This window comes from Stegostoma tigrinum, chromosome 4 (genome assembly GCF_030684315.1).
Source record: "Stegostoma tigrinum isolate sSteTig4 chromosome 4, sSteTig4.hap1, whole genome shotgun sequence".
Lineage (NCBI taxonomy): Eukaryota > Metazoa > Chordata > Chondrichthyes > Orectolobiformes > Stegostomatidae > Stegostoma > Stegostoma tigrinum.
In genome coordinates this window covers 78,715,198-78,739,209 of record NC_081357.1, presented here as the reverse complement: position 1 = coordinate 78,739,209, position 24,012 = coordinate 78,715,198, and the positions used below count along the sequence as shown (strand labels likewise).

At 41.4% G+C, this 24,012-nt stretch overlaps 1 long non-coding RNA gene across 1 annotated transcript in view; it reads left to right on the top strand.

Moving 5' to 3' along the window:
* The window catches only part of LOC125452198 (uncharacterized), a 76,738-nt gene that overhangs the window by 13,931 nt on the left and 38,795 nt on the right, over positions 1 to 24,012 (top strand). The window contains exon 2 of the long non-coding RNA XR_007247489.2: positions 6,367 to 6,421. This is a non-coding gene — a long non-coding RNA (uncharacterized LOC125452198). The remainder of the gene's footprint in view (positions 1 to 6,366; positions 6,422 to 24,012) is intronic.

The window sequence follows — 24,012 nt, the reverse complement described above, 5'->3', positions numbered from 1 at the left end:
TGGGGGAAATAGCAAATGCTCTAGTAATTATTTACCAAAATTCACTGGACTCTGGGGTGGTTCCCGCAGATTGGAAAACAGCCAATGTGACACCACTGCTTAAAAAAGGAAGTAGACAAAAAGCAGGTCCAGGCCAGTTAGGTTAACTTCGGCAGTCGGGAGAATGCTTGAATCTATCATTAAGGAAGGAATAGCAAGACATCTGGACATAAATTGTCCCATTGGGAACACCCCAAAGATAGGTCATGTTTAACTAATTTGGTGGAATACTTTAAGGACATTACTTGCATGGTGGACAATGAGGAACCTGTGGATGTGGTGTATCTGGATTTCCAGACGGCATTTGACAAGGTGCCACACCAAAGGCTGCTGCATAAGATAAAGTTGCACGGTATGACAGGTAATGTATTGGCATGGTTAGAGGATTGGTTGACCAGTAGAAAGCAAAGAGTAGGGGTAAATGGATGCTTTTCTGGTTGACGGCCAGTGGCTAGTGGTGTGTCTCAGAGATCAATGTTGGGACCACAATTGTTTACAATTTACATAGATGATTTGGAGTTGGAGACTAAGTTTAGTGTGTCAAAATTTGCAATGACACTAAGGTGAGTGGTAGAGCAAAGTGTGCAGAAGACACTGAAAGTCTGCAGAGGGATAGAGATAGTCTAAGTGAGTGGGCAAAGGTCTGAGAAATGGAGTACAATGTTGTTTAGTGTGGTAATTTTGGTAGGAATAACAGCAAAATGGATGATATTTTAAATGGTAAAAAATTGCAGCACGCTGCATGCAGAGGGACTTGGGTGTCCTTGTGCATGAATCACTAAAAGTAGGATTGCAGGTACAGCAGGTATTTAAAAACAAAAATGGAATTTTGTCTGCCATTGCTGGAGGGATGGAGTTTAAAAACAGGGAAACTATGCTGCTGCTGTATAGGATCCTGGTGAGGCCACAGCTGGAGTACTGTGTGCAGTTTTGGTCTCCTTACTTGAGAAGAGACATACTAGCACTGGAGGAGGTGCAAGGAGATTCACTCAGTTGATTCTAGAGTTGAGAGGGTTGGATTATGAGGAGAGACTGGAATTATACTCGTTGGAATTCAGAAGAATGAGGTGAGATCTTTTAGAAACATATAAGATTACGAAGGGAATAGATAAGGTGGAGGCAGGGAGGTTATTTCCACTAGCGGGTGAAACTAGGACTAGAGGGCATCACCTCAAAATAAAGGGAAGCAGATGTCGGACTGAGATGAGGAGGAACGTCTTCACCCAAAGTGTTGTGAATCTGTGGAATTTCCTGCCCAGTGTAGTGTTTGAAGCTATATCACTGAATGTTTTTAAGGCAAGGCTAAATAATTTTTGAACAGTACAGGAATTAAGGGTTATGGTGAGTGGGCAGGCAAGTGGAGCTGAATCTCAAAATGATCTTATTAAATGGCAGGGCAGGCTTGAGGGGCCAGATGGCCTACTTCTGCTCCTAGTTCTTATATTCTAAGTGACTAATCTCACACATTCCAACACATAGCCTTCTTGACTAGCTTGAAGTACAGCTAATCTTTTCTGCACCAGTATTTTGGGAAAGAGACCAGTGCTGTGAATGCAAGATAATAAAATGTGAGGCTGGATGAACACAGCAGGCCAAGCAGCATCTCAGGAGCACAAAAGCTGACGTTTCGGGCCTAGACCCTTCATCAGAGAGGGCTGTGAATGCCATTGTTACACATTTCAAAGCACACAGTGGCCATTTTGAAACTATGCAGGAGTTGAAATATCGTAGAATATAATACTATAAAAGATATAATACAGTGCAAAATCATGCATGTGTCTTTGATTTAAGTAAACATTTAATTCCATTCTCCCGTTTTTTCTCCAAAACTCCCAAAATATTTTCACTTCAAGTATTTATCCAATTCCCTTTGAATGCTCCTGTTGAACATACTTCCATATCCTTTCAGGAACGTAATTCCAGACAATAATGTAGGGTTATAAAATAAATTTCCCCATCTTGCCAGTGCTATTTTTTAACCACATCTTAAATTTGTAACCTTTGTTTACACATCTAACAAGTTTCATCTCAACATTCTCTCTTTTAAGAAGTGCATAGACATTTCATCTTCGGATGTAGTGATCATGAAAACATTTCATATGAAATTTAAAACTTTGAAAGATGTACTCCTTCAAAATCTCAGTAAAGTTAGCTCGAATCTGAAATGTCCTTGTTGGAACGTAATGGGCTGTCTGTGTCAAAATGAGCAAATAGACAGTTCAACAGTGTCTTCATGTGTGCACACATGCACAAATGCATGCTCCTGAAGAAATTTGTGGTGTAATGAAGCAATGTCATTGAGCACATCCACCTGTGTTTGCAGACCTTTTGAAATTTGGAGTAATTACTTTGTTTTGTTTACATGGCTTCTCCCTCCCAAAATACAGCACTTCCATCTTTTCAGGGTTACGTATCTGCCTGTTTCACCAGTCTGGCTATGCCCTCATAAATTTGTTAATGTTTTCTTCATTGTTCAGCATTATATCAAGTTTCATATCATCAGAAAAATCTGAAATTATGCCCTGTGTCCCAAGCCCAGGTCATGTTATATATATATATTATACATACATTCTAAAAAATAGCCTTAATACCAACCTCTGGAGGACACCTACTTTCTTCCTGTCTGATAAACAACTGTGCACTACTGCTCTCTATTTTCTGTAACTTAAACAATGTCCAGTGCAACTCCCTTGTTAATTCCATGTGCTAAATAGTGTTTCGTAAAATCCTTTGAAGTCCATATAAACAACATCAATCATACTAATGATTCAGATACTTCATCAAAAAATTCAATCAGCTTTGGCCTTATTAAATTTCCCTTTATCAATTCCATGGTGATCATCATTCATCAGGCCATACTTTTCCAAACATAATTCACTTTATTATAGGTTACTGTCTCAAAGAATTTCTCCGTCATCTGTGTTAAGGTGAGTAGCTGACAGATGCTCAGATTAATCCTGTCCTTGTTTCTGAATGGGGTTATTATTTGAATCCTCTAATTCTCTGGTGAAAGGAGGATTGAAGATTTTTGGTAGACTTTCTAATATCTCTGACCTTACTTCCTTCAACAATTTCGGGTCTATCCCACCTGCACAAGGTAGCTTTTCTACTTTGGGAATTGCTAACATGTTGATTACTACTAATTTATCTTTACTCTATTCAGTATCTCTACTATCTATTCCTTTGTTGCTGCATACTTTACTTGAGTGAAGACATATTCAAGCTACTCGTTTAGAATCTCCACCACTCAAGATTGAGCTGTATGTTTTAGAACAGGTTTCAAACCACAAAATTTCATTAAAGAATGTTTATCAACAATGTATACATGGTGATATAGCAGCAGAGCTCTTTTCTGAGCTCTATTCATGCCAAGCATTGTGCAAATTCCCTAATACATGACACTGAGGTCACACTTACATACCAGTTTACATTAGAAGCTCATCTGCATACTTATTAATGCTTACTTTCCCCCATAACCTAATTTCTTATTGTGGTACCTCAGAGCCAGGAAGCTGTTGAGGCCATTGCTTTCTCCTTGCAAGACCCACCAGCGAAATATAGATGATGCCCAGCACTAAAGTAGACTACAACTTACCCTACCATCAGAACTGCTCCTTGATTAACCCCCCAAGAGAAATAACAGGAAACAATTGGTAATGCAGTTAGTGCACATCTAATACTAGGAATAATGTATCATCACTGGACATCTATTACCAGAATGCTTTTCAGATCATTTAGTGAAGACAAAAGCTTTTTTTCATTTTATCCACCATTTCTCTATTACCTTATATTAACTCCCAATTCTCACCTTCTAGAAGACCAACATTCCATTTATTTACTCTTTTCCTTTTCAAGTACCTGTGGAAACTCATGTCTGTATATACATTGCTAGCTAGCCCCTTCTTGTATTCTAAATTCTTTCTCCTGATTAATTTTCTAATTATTCACAGAACCATAGAATTTTACAATTCAGAAGGAGGCCATTCAACCCATCATATCTGAATCCAGCTCCCAAAAGAGCTACTCAGCTAGTTTCATTCTAAAGCACTATCCCCCTCGCTCTTGAAGTTCATCACTGTCGAATATATGTCCAGTCCTGTTTTGAAACTTCCTACGGAACCCGTCTCCACCACTCTTCCAGTCAGTGATTTTGAAATCCTAACAACTGAGTATAGAAGTTTCTCCTCATCTCACTCCTCACTCTCTTGCTGGCAATCTTGAAATCATGACTCCTCATTACTAACATACCAACACATAGAAACAGAATATCCTTCTTTACACTGTCAAAGTTGTTCATCATCTTGAACACCTCAATAAGGTCACCTTTTAATCTTCTTTGCTCCAAGGCAAACAGAGAACAAAGAAGCACTGATGAAAATTTTTAAATGAATAGTTTAGAGTAAGTATATTCCAACAATAAAGAAAAATGCTAAGCAAAGAATCCACCATACAAGCCCAGTTTCTCTCATCTTTCCTTCTATCTAAAATCCTTCATTACTGGTATCATTCTAGTAAATCTCCTTTGAATTTCATACAAAGCTTTAACATTCTTCCTGAAATTAGGTGCCTAGAACTAAACATAAAAGCCCAAATATCGTCTAACTAATGATTTTCTATTTATATTCCGTGCAATCATCTGACCTGCTATTCGTCTTTTTGCAATTATATGATTGTTCCTTAATGTTAATGGCTTTCTTGGCTCCTTTTGTGCAGTATGAATGGTGGATTCTTTGCTTAGCATTTTTCTTTATTGTTGGAATATACTTACTCTAAACTATTCATTTAAAAATTTTCATCAGTGCTTCTTTGTTCTCTGTTCCCTCACCTGATATCCGCAATATCCAATTTACTTCAGCTAGCTCAACTTTAATGAGCATATAGTTAGTTTATTTCAGTTTAAAATACTAGTCTGAGATGCAACCTTCACCATTCCAAATCAAATGTAAAATTCAAGTGTATCATAGTCACTGCTTCCTTCGGTTGCTTTTACTGATCTCATTAATTAATTCTGTCACATTATAGAATACCAGTTTGGGTTTGTATGGGTATGCAAAATTCCAGGCAAATTTAAAGTTGCAATTTAAAAGTGTTCATTTCACAGCCAGGAAATTAGATTTAACATTGTAACAAGAACAGCAAATATTATCTGTAATGTCTACACATTAAAATTTGTACAATACAAAATACTGAAAATCCAAAATAAAAACTAAAAACCTCAAAGACAATGTTTGTGGAGAGTGAAATGGAGATAATATTTCACGTTTGTGATCTTTCATCAGAACCAAACCTGGCCGGATTTCCAAACATATTTTCTGTTCATAAAGTTTGCAATCATATACATTATACAGACATTGCAATTTGAATATTACAGAATTTGCAAGCAGATTCATCATGTATGGTTGTGGCAGTTTTCATTTTTAGCAAATGCATTCCACATCAAAGTGTGCAGCCCAAGGATAAAACATTTCAAATTACAATTGAAGAAAATGCAATAGAAATAAAGTATTCTGTATAACATGTTTCACTCCCAGGTGCCTGAATACCTTTTTGATACTCTTGATTCACACTGTATTCTTTGTGAAGCACAGAACACACAGGGTATTACAGTTGCCAGCCTCTCAGTACATGGTGGCTGGAAGGTCGGAGGCAACAACATGCCTCCAAGCATGCACATGCAAAATGTACTTGTGTCCTATCTATCTATAGATAGATGCATAGCTAGCAGTGATATTTCACGTCACTGCACCTAATAGATGCAAGAACAGGCCTGTGCAGATACCTGCTGCTTACAGAGTAATTAAACGCAGTGTTAAAATAATAAGGTTTTCTGGGCATATCAAATTAACCTTTTGTCATTTGCACAATATTTAAAATGAATTGGACTGACTGCTTTTGACTGATTCTGTGTTAGTGTAAAATAATCAGGTGATAGTGTCAAAGATAATTTACAAAAGGCTGCTGCAGATTCAAAATACAGGGTATTTAAATCGCGAATGCTGAGCTAAATGTTTTACATGTCTTTTAAAAGTTTTTAGTTAAAGACATAGTGGTTGTCAGTGATGGTTTTAAATATCTAATTTGTCCTTTAACTCAAAATAGTGTAGTAGGGAATATATTTTGTTCTTGAAGAGTGTTAAAATAGTCTTGTTACATCTGTTACAAATTAACTTTGGATGAGGAAGCAATGTTAATACATCATGCAGAAAGACCTTACAATACGTCCATTTCAGAAGCTGCTTTTTTCTCATGTTACATCAATTGACATCAATTAAAATTTTATTTAAGAGCCTTTATAACACTATATTCCTTCTATTCTTTTTCCTGCAGATTGCATAGGCTCTACACTGTGCCCTGAATCTCACGGACAACAGTTGGATAAATGGTAAGATTCTCACCATGCCTCTATTCAGGGAGGTCTGCTGCATCTTGTGTCAATTCTATCTCTAGATCTAGGAATCCAGGAGAAGCAATGCTTCCAACCAAGAGCTGCTGCCCAGAGCTTGCAGTTCTGCTGTATTGATCAGTATCACTGGGGAGGCTGTGGCTGTTGGAGATAATACACCCTTGCACCAAAGGGGGATTGAAGCCTGAGTGAGTGGTGGCAGAAGAAGGCCAGGGGTTGGGAGTCACAAGAGGAGGGTTGGCAGCAAGGGCAGAAACTTGAGCCCCTCTCAGCAGACCCCTGTTCGTGCTGCCAGTTCCCTTAAACAGAGAGTGAGTGTCTTTAAAAAAGGAGCAGACCCCTAGCCCCACTCATGGGAGCCTAGGTGAAAAAATGCCAAAGTTGTTTGTTCTCAGCCTTTTGCCTGCAACAGGTTTCTTACCAAGGTTAGTGAGATGAGGTGCTTTGGTAGACATTAATTAGTGGCAGGGGAAGAATACCATTCATGGACTTTCTCATCACAGACTTAATCAGACTGAAGGTGGAATGGTATTTTGAGTGATGCCAAATTAAATTGCCCTCCATCTTGGAGGAGGCATGGGATTCTGCCTTATGTCTGCCCTCTCTAAGGTCAGCCAAGTGAGTGTACACTAGAAGTACTGCTTTGGTAAAATTCACAAGTTGGGAAAGCTTTGAAAAGATACTGAAGAGCTCCAGCTACATTAATTAAGAGTCAGTTGTTCGAAGCATTTTTTGCACATTTATCACTGTTTGTCAGACGATTGCCAACTTATTGGAAGGCATTTCACCTGTTTAGCATTTTACTCAGTTTAAGCTTCAGTTCCCTACTGTCAAACCATCACGAAAATATAGGAGAAACGCAGCCACACTGGGCACCAATGCAATGCAAAAGCATAGGCAACACTCACTACCACCAGGACAGCCACAATCAAATCCTCCTCCACCACATAGATAAGATGGACAGCAAAATCCATTGGAGAGACATGAAACTAACACCTTCCCACGCCCACAACACAGAATAAAAGCAGACCATTAGATCTCTTGATATGTCTAAGTGCCAGTGTCTCAAGAGGCTGTAATGGTGAGTAATGACACGTGCAGCTTCCATGTGGGCATACATTACCAGCCACTGCTAAAATACCTGTTACTGGAAGGCCATCAAATCCTGTGGAGCCTCCCGTGAAGCCTGAGGATGTCACCTAGTAAGGGAGCAAAACACCTGCTATCAAACCTCCCAGCTCATACGCAACCAGCGCCCAAGCTACAAATCTTCACTCAAACCCTGGCCATCAAATCCATTAAGCAGGGCCTCTGCCTCTTATCAAGTTGCGTGAATATTAGAGGTGCTGTGCAGGAGAATGTGGAATTTGGTACTTGAAATTTATACACAACTGATTTTTCCCAGAGCTGCTGATGTCCTGGATCCTTAATGCACTGTCTCCAGATTGAAGGGAGTACACTCCTGCTGCTAATTTCCTTGACCATTTCCATTCACTCCTGTTTTGTTGGACAGATTGCCCTCTTCCTCCCCTCTTTGAGTGAACTCTCTTCACTGTAGCCCTTCAGATCATGCAACAAAACCTTTAGTTAGTAACAGTGAGAGGCCCTGGAAACTACCTTCCCAGGTTGCCTCTCCATTCCTATAGTTGCTGTAGTCTCAGATTCCAAGTAGTGGTGAGCACTGCAACTTATGCAGTGTTCTCCTTAGAATCTTTCCTTTGGCAGAATGGATGTATAATGCAGCCCACTGTCCCTAATTACTTGGGGAATGCAGAGGCACTGTACTTATTCCATGACTCTGGGAAACCGTTTACTAGGAGCTCAGTTCCTAGTCTGGCAAATGTCTAGCCATTTGGTCAGAGATAAGCCCATAATATTCGGTCCTAAGAATCTATCCACCAGATGTTAAATATTACTTTGTGATATCTGTCTTAAATGTGCTTGTTGGAACGTTTGTGCTACTTTTGCAACTTAGTTGAAAGCAATATTACAAATTTATCTTCACTATCCTGTACGTGTCAGTACTCCCAGCACACTTTGCTGGATCCTCCCATTTAGTACTTTACTCCTATTTTCATACAGCTCCTCAGCAACTTCTATTATTTTGTTAACTCCATACATTTTTATTTATTTTACAGATTTACCCTGAATTCTCACAGCTTTGAATTTAACTTGTAAAATTTGTTGTGAAATCTTGTCAAATTGTAAGTTAAACTGCACCATTTTCTTTTCTAACTTTCTCTTGGAGTGTTAGCTCCTTGGAGAGTCGAGTAGTTTGGCTTAGTTGGATTTTCCCTTTCTGAAGACGTGACCTGCTGTCATTTGGTATTTTGCATATCAAATTTCTACTTCAATGTTGCCAGTTGATCTCATGTAGCAATATCCAGTAAGCAGAGGATGTGGTATCTTTCAGTCATCTTTATTAGCTGTCTCTTTCAATGTTTCATAGAATCATCATAGAATCCCTGCAGTGTGGAAGCAGGCTCTGCTGCCCAACAAGTCCACACCGAACCCTCAGTGCATCCCACCCAGACCCATCCCCCATAACCCACCTAATCTACACATCCCTGAACACTACGGGCAATTTAGCATGGCCAATCCACCTAACCTACACATCTTTGGACTGTGGGAGGAAACTGGAGCACCCAGAGGAAACCCCAGTAGACACGGGGAGAATTTTGTGCTCAGTTATCCCCTTCTGCTGCACATAGCTACTCCAACCAGGACAACTGCAGTCATGGTCTGTCATGTTTATCTGTCTTGTGCAATCTTCACACAATCCCCATGTTCCGTTATGCTTTTGTGTTTTACTTCTTTTTCTTTGCATGCATTGCTTGCCTTTATCTTTCTTTGTTTGTTTTTGGGTGTGTATGTTTTTCTGTTTGACTTTTAATTTGAGTGACCAGTAATGGATATCTCTGTATACTGAGGAAGGGAAATGAATGAAGATGTAATGCAGTGTTTTTATGTCACATATGGAAACAATGAGGACTAATAACTGAAAGATCCCTTCCTATCGCAAGTCCAAGATTCTTTGCTGTCTTCCCGAGCTCTCAAGTAGTTTGTGTATTCTATTACCACTAATTTATTTGTGAAATTTGTTCTTTGAAGTAGAGACCTCAGTTGGTTTTGGGTGAGTGATAAGAAAGTTGTTTCACTTCAAGTGATCAGATAACTTCAGATGTCATAAGAGGAAAGTGTCAGACAATTTATAGACATTGGAGAACTCAAATTAAAATGCACTGCATTAGTCACTAGCTATTTTCTCTCCACATCGTCAACATTTTTTATGTAATTGCATAAAATAGTGCCAAGATTCATGTGCTGGCAGTCCACAACTTCTTGGTATTAACCATTGTTATACCAGCCAATAACGCAGTCTAATCCCCACACAGCCAAACAGACAGAGTGACAACTCATTCCTACTATATGCAAGCAACCCAGCTGAAGGTTCACGTAGATGTAATTGTGATTTCTATTTGTTCGACTGCCTGCAGCACTGTTCAAGCCCTACATTTTCTTAAACAAAAGCTAACTTGTTATTGCTTTTACTGGGATGCAACAGTTGCCAATTCCTGAACATACAAGATCCAAAAAGCCATGGATTTGACAACATGGCTGCTGGGACAACTGCTATTATTTTTCCCCAACTGTCAGTTTCTGAAAATCTATTACATTTAAACTGCTGTTGATTCGGTTGCAAAGATATCCTACATACAGTTAAGTATGATGAGGTGCAGTATAGAAACCCAAGGAAAATATAGCACAAATGATGAACTCCATGAACTATTGTGTAGCTGGAGTTGCGATGGAAGATGTCACACAAAAGAAAATCCTGTCCAGCACGAATAAAGTAGTGCTGTAACTGGAAGAAGCTGTATCATTATGTATGTGACTATTTAGTGAGAAAGAAGCAAAGTAAGCTATAGAAATGTCTGCTGAGAGATATCACCTAATAAATCTTACAATTGCACCATACAATAGGTTGCCATCACCAAATGATTTGTGACTGTTAGAATGACTACAGAAGATGTGTATCAAGTGAATGTACATTTCCAGAGAGATACCTTGTGCACCTTTGTAAGATTCGCAGATCTGTGCAAAGCCATAGAACCATACTGCACTGAAAAAGACCTTTCAGTCCAACTCAAACATGCTGACCAGGTTTCACAAACCAAATTTTTCATTCCATATGTGCACTACCCTTTGTGTGCAAATGTTGCCAGTCAGATCTCAATTAAATCTATCCACTCTCACTTTAAACTTACACCATCTAGTTTTAAATTCCCCTACCTTATTCACCTTATCAATGCCTGACATGATTTTCTAAACTTCTATAAGGTCACCCTTCAACCTTCTACACTCCATGAAAAAAGTCCTAGCCTAACCAGCCTCTCCTTATAATTCAAACCCTCCAGTCCTGGTAACATCCTTAGAAATCTTTTCTGCATCCTTTCCAATTTAATAACAACTTTGCTGTAGCAGGATGACCTGAATTGTATGCCAAAAGTGGCCTCACCAATGTCCTATACTGTTGCAACATGATGTCCCAATTCCTATACCCAATGTTCTGATCAATGAAGGCAAACACCTTCTTCCCCGCTTTATCTACTTGTGGCACAGCTTTCAAGGAATCATGTAGTTGAACCCTTAAGTCTCCCTGTTCAACAACACTCTCAGGCCCCTACCATTAAGTGTGTAAGTTTTGCTCTAGTTTGTCTTAAAAAAATGCAACACCTCGCATTTATCTAAATTAAACTCCATCTACCACTCCTCAGTCCATTGGCCCAGCAGATCAAGATCCCGCTGAATGCTTAGATAACCTTTTTCACTGTACACTATACCATCAATTGTGGTTTCATCTGTAACTTACTAACCATGTTTCCTATATTTTCATCCAAATCGTTTATATAAATGACAGACAACAATGGACCCTGCACTGATCCCTACAGAACATTGCCAATGAGAAGCCTCCGGTCCGCAAAACAATCCTCTAATACCACCCTCTGTGGTATTAATACCACCATCCAGTCAATTTTGGATCTATCTGGCTAACTCTCCTTGGGTTCTATGTGATCAAATTTTGCTAACCAGTCTGCCATCTGAACCTTGCCAAACGTCTTGCTAAAGTCCACGTAGATGACATCACTAGCTTTGCCCTCATCTATTGTTTTGGTTATATCCTCAAAGAACCTAACCAAGTTTGTGAGACACCATTTACCATGTACAAAACCATGTCAACTATCCCTAATCAGTACTTGCCTCTCTAAATGACATAAATCCTGTTTCTCAGAATCCCCTCCAACAACTTACCCACAACTGGCATCAGACTTACTGGTATATAATTACCTGGCTTGTGATTTGTTCACTTGCTGAGGTGGTTTGTTAGTTTATAGATGTTTCATTACCCTACTGGGTAACATCATCAGTGAAGCCTCCGATGAAGCGTTGCTGAGCTTTCCTGCTTGTTATTTAAACCTGGGGTCCATAGGAGTTGATTCCTTCATTTCAGGCTTTTCTTTGCAGTGGTGAGTATATAGAGTCTAATGCTAAGTGTTTATTAATGGCCTTCTTGGTGGAGAACCAGGCCTCTAGAAACTCCAGTGCCTGTCTGTGTTTGGCTTGTCCCAGGATCCTTACATTGTCCCAATCAAACTGGTGCTTCTCCTTGTCTGTGTGCATGGAGATGAGTGAGTATTATTCATGTCTTTTCGTTGCTAGTTGGTGTTCATGTATTCTTGTAGCCAGTTTCCTTCCTGTCTGGCCAATGTAATGTTTGTTGCAACTCTTGCATGGAATCTTGTATATTACGTTAGTTCTGCCTATAGTGGGTAAGGGGTCTTTGGTTCTTGTTTGCAGTTGCTGTAGGGTTGATGGAGATTTGTGTGTTACTCTGATGTCCAGTGGCCAAAGAAGTCTTGTGGTCAGTTCAGATACATTCTTGATGTACAGTAATGTGACAAGTGTGTCAGGGTGTACTGTACCTTCCTACTGTTGCTTGTTTGACAGGCATCATCAGACCCAGCTGTTCGGGTATCCGTTGTCTCTAAATACTCGGTGGAAGTATTCTTCTTCATTGTTCTGGGTTGCTGCAGGGTGTTGTGGCTCACTGGAATAGTGTTTTCACACAACTCTGTTTGTGGACGTTACTGTTGAAATTTAGGACTTGATCCATGAGTGTGGCCTTTCTGTATACTTTGGTCAGAAATTCCCTGTTGGCCCTGCGTTCTACCATCATGTCCAGGAATGGGAGCTCTTTGTTCATTTTTTCTATGGTGCATTTGATGCCGGTGAAAATATTGTTTATAAGTTGGTGTGTTTCTTCTCGCTTAGTTCATTTGATGATGTGGAACTCATTAATTTCCATTAAGTTAATTTTCATGACAATTTTCTTTTTGATAATGTATATTGGATAACTAGTAGCTGCAAACAATAGTGCATGCAACCTTCTTTTTGTCTAAGAAGAGGTATGTTTGGAGAATTACTATCTAAACAGAGTCAGATTACTATCTAAATGGAGTCAAGTTAGGTAAAGGGGAAGTACAATGAGATCTAGGTGTTCTTGTACATCAGTCAATGAAAGCAAGCATGCAGATACAGCAGGCAGTGAAGAAAGCTAATAGCATGCTGGCCTTCATAACAAGAGGAATTGAATATTGGAGCAAAGAGGTCCTTCTGCAGCTACACAGGGCCCTGGTGAGACCGCACCTGGAGTATTGTGTGCAGCATTGGTCTCCAAATTTGAGGAAGGACATTCTTGCTATTGAGGGAGTGCAGCGTAGGTTCACAAGGTCAATTCCTGGAATGGCAGGACTGTCATATGTTGAAAGATTGGAGCGACTGGGCTTATATACAGTTGAGTTTAGAAGGATGAGAAGGGATCTGATTGAGATGTATGAGATTATTAAGGGATTGGACACTCTGGAGGCAGGAAGCATGTTTCCACTGATGGGTGAGTACAGAACCAGAGGACACAGTTTAAGAATAAGAGGTAGGCCATTTAGAACAGAGTTGAGGAAAAACTTCTTGACCCAGAGAGTGGTGGACATATGGAATGCTCTGCCCCAGAAGGCCGTGGAGGCCAACTCTCTGGATACTTTCAAGAAAGGGAGGGAGGGCTTCAGATATGTTGATAATTGGGATGCCTTCTGGGGAAGGTGGGACCTGTACAAGAAGGACGGGTTGCATCTGAACTGGAAGGGGACCAATGTCCTGGGCGGAAGGTTTGCTCGAGTAGTTCGAGAGGGTTTAAACTAGTATGGCAGGGGGGTGGGAACCTGAGCTGTATACCAGAGGTGAGCGTTGATGCAGGTGAGGCAGTAGCAAGAGGTAGACCAGCTAGTGGGAAGGATTTTCCTGGGAAGGAACCAAGGGATCGGTTAAAGTGTGTTTGCTTTAATGCAAGGGGTATCAGGAATAAAAGTGATGAACTTAGAGCATGGATCAGTACCTGGTGCTATGATGTTGTGGCCATAACAGAGACATGGGTTTCTCATGGGCAGGAATGGTTGCTGGATGTTCCAGGGTTTAGAACATTTAAAAAGAATAGGGAGGGGGGAAAAAGAGGAGGGGGTGTAGCACTACTAATCAGAGAGGGTATCACAGCTACAGAAGCTTCCTTTGTCGAGGAAGATCTGCCTACTGAGTCAGTATGGGTGGAAATTAGGAACAGCAAGGGAGTAGTCACCTCGTTAGGGGTTTACTACAGGCCCCCCAATAGCAGCAGGGAGATTGAAGAAAGCATAGGTCGACAGATTTTGGAAAAGTGTGCACGCAGTAGGGTTGTTGTAATGGGTGACTTTAACTTTCCTAATATTGATTGGAACCTCCTTAGAGCAGAAGATTTGAATGGAGCTGTTTTTGTAAGGTGTGTTCAGGAGGGTTTCCTAACTCAGTACGTTGACAGGCCGACGAGGGGAGAGGCCATTCTAGACTTGGTGCTCGGAAACGAGCCGGGGCAGGTATCAGATCTTGTGGTGGGAGAGCATTTTGGTGATAGTGACCATAACTGCCTCACATTCTACATAGCTATGGAGAAGGAGAGGATTAGGCAGAATGGGAGGATATTTAATTGGGGAAGAGGAAACTATGATGCGATTAGACATGAGTTAGGAAGCATGGACTGGGAGCAGTTGTTCCATGGTAAGGGAACTATAGACATGTGGAGATGGTTTAAGGAACAGTTGTTGGGAGTGATGAGTAAATATGTCCCTCTGAGACAGGCAAGAAGGGGTAAGATTAGGGAACCTTGGATGACGAGAGCGGTGGAGCTTCTAGTGAAAAGGAAGAAGGTAGCTTACATAAGGTGGAGGAAGCTAGGGTCAAGTTCAGCTAGAGAGGATTACATGCAGGCAAGGAAGGAGCTCAAAAATGGTCTGAGGAGAGCCAGGAGGGGGCACGAGAAAGGCTTGGCAGAAGGAATCCGGGAAAACACAAAGGCATTTTACACTTACGTGAGGAATAAGAGAATGGTCAAAGAAAGAGTAGGGCCGATCAGGGATAGCATAGGGAACTTGTGTGTGGAGCCTGAGGAGGTACGGGAAGCCCTAAATGAGTTTTTTGCTTCTGTCTTTACGAAAGAAACCAACTTTGTAGTGAATGAAACCTTTGAAGAGCAGGTGTGCATGCTGGAATGGATAGAGATAGACGAAGCTGATGTGCTGAAAATTTTGTCAAACATTAAGATTGACAAGTCGCCAGGCCCGGATCAGATTTGTCCTCGGCTGCTTTGGGAAGCGAGAAATGCAATTGCTTCGCCACTTGCGAAGATCTTTGCATCCTCGCTCTCCACTGGAGTCGTACCTGAGGACTGGAGAGAGGCAAATGTAATTCCTCTCTTCAAGAAAGGAAATAGGGAAATCCCCGGCAATTATAGACCGGTAAGTCTCACGTCTGTCGTCTGCAAGGTGTTAGAAAGGATTCTGAGGGATAAGATTTATGACCATCTGGAAGAGCATGGCTTGATCAAATACAGTCAACACGGCTTTGTGAGGGGTAGGTCATGCCTTACAAACCTTATTGAGTTTTTTGAGGATGTGACTAGAAAAGTTGATGAGGGTCGAGCTGTGGATGTGGTGTATATGGACTTCAGTAAGGCATTTGATAAGGTTCCCCATGGTAGGCTCATTCAGAAGGTCAGGAGGAATGGGATACAGGGGAACTTAGCTGCTTGGATACAGAATTGGCTGGCCAACAGAAGACAGCGAGTGGTAGTAGAAGGAAAATATTCTGCCTGGAAGTCAGTGGTGAGTGGGGTTCCACAGGGCTCTGTCCTTGGGCCTCTACTGTTTGTAATTTTTATTAATGACTTGGATGAGGGAATTGAAGGATGGGTCAGCAAGTTTGCAGACGACACAAAGGTCGGAGGTGTCGTTGACAGTGTAGAGGGCTGTTGTAGGCTGCAGCGGGACATTGACAGGATGCAGAGATGGGCTGAGAGGTGGCAGATGGAGTTCAACCTGGATAAATGCGAGGTGATGCATTTTGGAAGGTCGAATTTGAAAGCTGAGTACAGGATTAAGGATAGGATTCTTGGCAGCGTGGAGGAACAGAGGGATCTTGGTGTGCAGATACATAGATCCCTTAAAATAGCCACCCAAGTGGACAGGGTTGTTAAGAAAGCATATGGTGTTTTGGCTTTCATTAACAGGGGGATTGAGTTTAAGAGTCGTCAGATCTTGTTGCAGCTCTATAAAACTTTGGTTAGACCGCACTTGGAATACTGCATCCAGTTCTGGGCGCCCTATTATAGGAAAGATGTGGATGCTTTGGAGAGGGTTCAGAGGAGGTTTACCAGGATGCTGCCTGGACTGGAGGGCTTATCTTATGAAGAGAGGTTGACTGAGCTCGGTCTCTTTTCATTGGAGAAAAGGAGGAGGAGAGGAGACCTAATTGAGGTATACAAGATAATGAGAGGCATAGATAGAGTTGATAGCCAGAGACTATTTCCCAGGGCAGAAATGGCTAGCACGAGGGGTCATAGTTTTAAGCTGTTTGGAGGAAAGTGTAGAGGGGATGTCAGAGGCAGGTTCTTTACGCAGAGAGTTGTGGGAGCATGGAATGCGTTGCCAGCAGCAGTTGTGGAAGCAAGGTCATTGGGGTCATTTAAGAGACTGCTGGACATGTATATGGTCACAGAAATTTGAGGGTGCATACATGAGGATCAATGGTCGGCACAACATTGTGGGCTGAAGGGCCTGTTCTGTGCTGTACTGTTCTATGTTCTATGTTCCACGTTCTATGTTCTAAAGAGATGGATAGAGCTTGTAAAGCTAGTGGAATCAAGGGTTATGGAGATAAGGCAGGAACAGGATACTGATTTTGGATGATCAGCCATGATCATAATGAATGGTGGTGCTGGCTTGAAGGGCTGAATGGCCTACTCCAGCACCTATTGTCTATTGTCTATAATTCATTCGTATATCAGTGCTGGCGTAGTTATATGATGTCTACCTTGACTCCAAGTATCTTTGCAGCAATCTGTAGAAGTCATTAAATACATAATACTTGAAACAGCCTTCACACATTGTTCTGTTCAGTTCTACTTCTACTTCATAGTGAACCCTGGTGATGTAATTGGCAATGAGTTAGCAACATTTGCTTGTTTTGTTGAGGTAAACATTGCTTTGGATTTGTCAGGAAAGATGGGATGATACTCTGATCTCACTGAATTACTATCTTAAATTGCGTGCATACTGTCTCTGACCTTCAACTATTCAAATAGTCTGACATGAAGGTCCATACAAGTCCATTATGGGTACTTTCATAAGACAGAAACTGAAATTGTGTTAATTTATTTTCAACGATTGCTCTGATTAAAAATAACCTATTTAAGTAAAAATTTAATGTCAGCATTGTAAACATAGATAACCTTTATCTAAACTTTCAAGTAGTCTGCTCACTTATGAGAGCTTATCGTTCTAAATTAAGACATAACATGAAAACATAGGATGTTTTGGCTACAATTCAAGAATAGCAATGACCTGTACCACACCTACAGCCTGTGCAATAGAAAGTGGAGAATACAGCCCTGCCCACTCTCACTTTGGCTATCATTCAGCTGCAGTAATGTCAACCAAGAAAATATTGGTGTTAGCATAGACTTACGAAATGCAATTAAAATATTAAACGTTATACCTCATTGCAAAATAGGAGTCAAATTTCCAGCACAGATTGCTTGTACATAAAATGTTAATGTATTATTCTTTAGGAATTCAATGTTAATTTGTCTTTAGACCTTACGATTCTGCTTTATGGCCTCACTCCCTTATTAACTATCCGATGCAAGTATGAAAGTAAAATTAACAAATGCAATAAAATGAATACCATAATTACAATGGCTTCATCCAAAGACAGATATTGAGATCATAACTGCTTTTTCTAGAGATGAATGTGCCTGAAGTTGATCAGAATTCTGATACAAATTCAGCCAGTCAAATTACATGAAGGTAGCCACCTCAGAATAGAGTTTTCAATCTTGCTGAATATGCCTGTAACCTTTCAATGTAACTATATGAGTGCGAAATCCAAAGTACAGCAGCCTCTTAATGTGTTGTGTTGTGTTGTATCTGTGGTCACTCCCAGCACAGTTTGATCAGCACCCATCCTGAGGACAGTATCACTGGGGTGTCTTCAGATTGTGCTGGAAACACATGAAATGGTGCAATTATTACGTTACCCAGCCCTGCTGGCTGATGTGTCATCTAAATTCCAAACTTGGACATATGCAGTTTCATTGAATGAATTCATTTGTCACTCAACAAAGATCAAGAGCCCGGCAACGACTTGCAGTCCTTACTGCCAAGTTACAGTTAAGCTGTAACATATTCCCTGACTGCCAAGAGGCTATCTGGTGAGGGTGTCAATGCATCCCATGTCTTGGTGAGCGTTCTCATCAGTACTTTGCTATATCCCACTGCATTAATCATCCAAGTTCCTGTAGTAGAACTCACCTACAACCTGATCCTATGGTGAACTGATAAATGAATCATCCTTTCCTCTTGCCTGGTTGCAGCCCATTCATGTCTGGTGATTCAGAGTTTACAGATCCTGGCTCTAGATTAGTCTTTATGTACAATGCCACTTTCTGAGCTGGTGGCTGGTAAGGTCAGATCAAGAACGGAAGGAGAGCCTCAAGGACCACTTCTGTCTGTCTTTTTTCCCATTTCCAATGCAATTATAGGAGCAATTTAAAGATCTGGAATCATGTATTTTTAATTCATTCAAGAAACGTGGACTTCATTGGCTAATCTAGCATTTATTGCTCATCCCTAGTTATCCTTGAGAAAGTGGTGGTGAGCTGCATTCTTAAACCACTGCAGTCCATTCAATCAAGGTACACTCATAATGCTGTAATACAGGAAGTTCTAGGAGTTTGACCCAGCAACAGTGAAGTATCAGTGTTATAATTCCATGTCAAGATGGTCAGTGATTTGTAGGGAACTTGAATGTGGTGGTCTTGGTATGTATCTGCTACCCTTGTCCCTATAGGTAGCAGTTGTCACAGATTTTGAAGGTGTGTCTAAGAAGCCATGATGAATTTCTGCGGTGCGTCTTATAAATGGAACACGTTGCTACTGAGTGAACATGGTGGGTGGAGTGAATATTTATGGATATGGTGCCAAACAAGTGGCTGCCTCAGAGATAATGGGAACTGCAGATGCTGGAGAATCCAAGATAACAAAGTGTGAAGCTGGATGAACATAGCAGGCCAAGCAGCATCTCAGGAGCACAAAAGCTGATGTTTCGGGCCTAGACCCTTTATCGGGGTCTAGGCCCGAAACATCAGCTTTTGTGCTCCTGAGATGCTGCTTGGCTTGCTGTGTTCATCCAGCTTCACACTTTGTTAAGCGGCTGCCTCATTCTGATAGTGTCAAACTTCTTGAGATTTTTAGAGGTACATTCACTCAGGCTACTGAGGAATATTTCAACACACTGTTGACTTGTCCTTTGTGAACTGGCTTTGGAGAGTCAGGAGGTGAGTTACTCACTGCGAAATTCCAAGCCTCTGACATGCTGTTGTAGCACAGTAGTTACGTGATTTGTCTAATTCAGAATCCGGACATTAGTAGCCGTCAGGATATTGATAGTGGAGGATTCAGCAATGGCATTCAATGTTAAGGGTTGATGATTTTTTTTCTTGTTGGAGGTGGTCATTGTCTGGCATTTATGTGTAGTATATGTTGCTTGCCACTTGTCAGCCAAAAGCTGGATATTGTCTAGGTCTTGTTGAATTTGAACGCAGACTGCATCGGTATCTAAACAGTCACAAATGCTGCTAAACATTGTGCAATCATTAGTGAACATCTCCACTTTTGACCTTATAATGGACGGAAGGTCATTGATGAGGAGCTGAAGATGAATAGACTTAAGAGCTTAGGCATAATACATGTGGTTGTGGGGTGGGGGAAGCTTTTCAGTAGTGAAACCTACCATCAGTAGAAAATGCTGTTGTTACACATGGGCTATAAGAGGATCTGTGTAAAACCTAAACTTTCCTGCCCAACACCTTTGTCATTAGCAAAAGACTTAGTGAAAACATAAAGGTGGCATAGATATTTTCCAAAATTTAATTTCATCTCTGCTTTTTTGCGATACACCCTTGGAATGAGGATTAGGCATGCTCATAACATGAATCAATATATGGAGTCTTTTAATGTGAAGCAATTGTAAATATTTCTTGTCAGTACTTCATATTGCATTAGTTTCTATCTGTTCTGAATCTAGGAATATTTCACACCCAGTCTTACTGTCCTTGAACCGGGTCTCCGTATCACGAGAACGTTGTATTTCCTAATGGCAATCTGTACCTGTAACTCCCAGGCTTATTTACAACACTCCATGCGTTCATATACATGCATAGGAATTCAGTTTTAGACTTCTTTTCTCTCTCTCTTACTCTGAGTTCACCTACTAACTGGCTACTTCGTATGATAGTTGTCTTCCCAAATATTTTGTGAACTCTGGTGTTCTCCTTTACTCTCTCTTCATTCACACACCCTGCATATTTGGTTTGAAGCTCTCTCAATGGCAGTAACAAAAGAAGGAATTCAGTCCCACTTCTGTTCTGATGCAACCAACCTGGATCACATGCGTGCCATCTTCCCAGACCCTGTCCTAGTGCCCTCGGAATTTAAAGCCTTCTGTCTTGTACCATTTTTCCAACTATGCATTGATTTGATTTATCTTCCTATTTCTGTACTCACATGCACATCTCACTGAGATTAATCAAGAGATTACTACATTTGAGGTCCTGCTTAATAATTTTTTTTAAAATTCCATAAATATGGATTGCAGAATCATATCCTTCTTCCTATTTAATTCATTGGTACCAACATCGGCCACAACCTCTGGCTGTTCACCTACCCCTCCTGAAGAATGTCCCTGCATCTACTCTGTGTTATCCTAAATCCTGGCATGAGGGAGGCAGCGTATCACCCTGGAATAATGTTGATGGCCACAGAAACAATTGACAGTTCTACTAACCAATTAATCCCTTAGTGGGGTCAGTTAACTCAGTTGGCTTGAAGGACAGTTGCAATCAGAGTGATGCCAACAGCATAGATTCAATACCCAAAACGGCTGAGCTTACCTTGAGGGATTCTCCTCAACTTCTCCCCTCACTTGAAGACCCCCAAGTTAAACTATGATCAGTTTTTTCTCTTGAATGAGACAGCAGCCTTATGCCTTAGTAAAATTATGGTGACTTAGAATTTCTTGTCACTGTTGCTCATCCTGTATGGGCAAGCTGCTCATGATGCCACAAACATGTCTCCGACTGTACTCCTGAGGAACTAGTGTCCCATTCAGTTTTGAAAATGGGAAACTGATTTCTGAGCAGGACCCCCAAGGGCCTCCTGTACTACTTGCATGTTTCAAGAAGGTGCGAGCAGGCTTCAAGAGGACTTGGACAGGTAAAATGAATGTGCTATAACTTGGCAGATGTAATATAAAGTAAATAAGTTTGGCTTCAAAATCTCCCCTCCCAGTACCGCACCCCAAAACCAGCCCAGATCGTTCCCACCTCCCTAACCTATCCTTCCACCTATCCCCTCCTCCCACCTCAAGCCCCACCCCCATCTCCTACCTACTAACCTCATCCCGCTCCCTTGACCTGCCCGCCCTCCCTGGACTGACCTAGCTCCTCCCTACCTCCCCACCTACACTCACCTTCACTGGCTCCATCCCCGCCTCTTTGACCGGTCTGTCTCCTCTCCACCTATCTTCTCCTTTGTCCATCTTCTATCTGCCATCCCCTCTCTCCCTATTTATTTCAGAACATCCTTCCGTTCCCCCATTTCTGACGAAGAGTCTAGGCCCGAAACATCAGCCTTCCTACTCCTAAGATGCTGCTTGGCCTGCTGTGTTCATCTAGCTCTACACCTTGTTATCTAAGTTTGAATTGTTGTCTGGTTCCTCTTTAAAGAAGTTGCAGACAGTTCCGACCAGAATGTCAACATGGGTTTGCCCAGATGCCTGACAGTACTAAAGCAGTCAAATCAATATGAACACAAGATGGTAGCAAAGCAAAACATTCCCACTTTATTAGGAACAAAATTACCATAACTTTAATACTATATATACTATACCTAATCCTATTTGGCTGCTTATGGTTACTATGCTTACCAGGTCTCTTATACGTTTATACGGTCATTCGCTCTATGGCTGTGTTTCTGGGTCGGCAAAGCCTCCCCCTCCCCCTCCCCCTCCCTCTCCCCCTCCCCCTCGCCCTCCCTCTCCCTCTCCCTCTCCCTGTCCCCCACCCCCGGATGGTCAGCTGGTCTCTGCCTCGTGCCATCCCGATCTCCTCGGACGATTCCAAGAGAGGGATCTGCAGATGAACTCTGATTTTATACCTTTTAGATGGTCTTCTGGAACTTTCTGTAGTTCTGACCAATCAGGAGATACACTTAATAGTTTGAAACAAGAGTCAATCATTTAGATGACGTGCTACTGTCAAGTTTCTTTGTATAGCAGGGCTCAGTGCCTTTCTGTATGGGCTGCCCTTTGTTTAGTGGATAAGTTTTTGGGGGTGTCCATGCACATTAACTTGCATTTCACATTATGCTAATGTAATTAGCACCTGGCTGCTGTGTTTGCTCTGTGTTTGGTTGTGGCTTTGTGATTTCAGAGTTTCATTTGGCCGAAATACCTAGCATCCTTGATAACAAAGCGTGGAGGTGGATGAACACAGCAGGCCAAGCAGCATCTTAGGCACACAAAAGCTGACGTTCCGGGCCTAGGCCCTTCATCAGAGCCAGTGAAGCTGTGCTCCTAAGATGCTGCTTGGCCTGCTGTGTTTATCCAGCTCCACATTTTGTTAACAAAGTGTGATGCTGGATGAACACAGCAGGCCAAGCAGCATCTCAGGAGCACAAAAGATGACATTTTGTGCTCCTGAGATGCTGCTTGGCCTGCTGTGTTCATCCAGCTTCACACTTTGTGATCTTGGATTCTCCAGCATCTGCAGTTCCCATTATCTCTCTCCACACTTTGTTATCTCGGATTCTCCAGCATTTGTAGTTCCCATTATCTCTGATCACAATTTTATACCGAGCGTCCTTTGCTGTTTGGCAATCTGTGTTTTAGTATTCAGGAGGCTGCTACAGAAGTTATTATGGTAGAAAGAGAACAGAAAGGCAGTATATTTATTAAATGGTGAGAGATTGGGAAGTGCAGGTGTTCAAGTGAACTGAAGCATCCTCGATCATGAGTGGCTAAAAGCTAGCATGCAGGTGCAAGCAATTAAGAAGGCAAATATGTGTATCATCTACAAGCTGCTCTGCAGAAATTCACCCAGGCTCCTTAAACAGCACGTCCCAGATCCATGGCCACTTCTATTGTGAAAGGTAAAAGCAGCAGATACATGGGAACACCACCATCTGCAAGTTTCCCTCCAAGCCACTCACATATAACTATAAACTCGTAGAAATGATATAGCACCCTTTGCGTAAAAAAATTTTCCTCACATCTCCTCTAATCCTTCTGCCTCTCAGCTTGAATCTATGACCCTGGTTTCTCAACTCTCTGCCAAAGGAAACAGCTTCTTCCTATCTACTGTATCTCTATCCCTCACAATTTTGTAGATTAGATTAGATTCCCTACAGTGTGGAACCTTTGGCCCAACAAGTCCACAACGCCCCTTGGAGCATCCCACCCAGACCCATCCCCCAAAACCCACACACCCCTGAACACTACGGGCAATTTAACATGGCCGATCCACTTAGCCTGCACATTTCTGGACTGTGGGAGGAAACCTTTGCACCCAGAGGAAACCCATGCAGACATGGGGATTTGAGTATAGAAGGACGGATATCTTGCTGCATTTGTACAGTACCTCATTGAGACCTCACCTGAAGTATTATGTACAGTTTTGGTCTCCATATCTAAGGAAGGATATACTTGCCATACAGCGAATACCACAGATTAATACCTGTGATTGCAGAATTGTTGTTGAGGCAAGATTGAGAAAAATTAAGTCATATTCTGGAGTTTCAGAAAATGAGAGTGGTCTCATTAAAACTCACAAAATTCTTATAGGGCATGGCAGAATGAATGTAGTTGGATGTTTC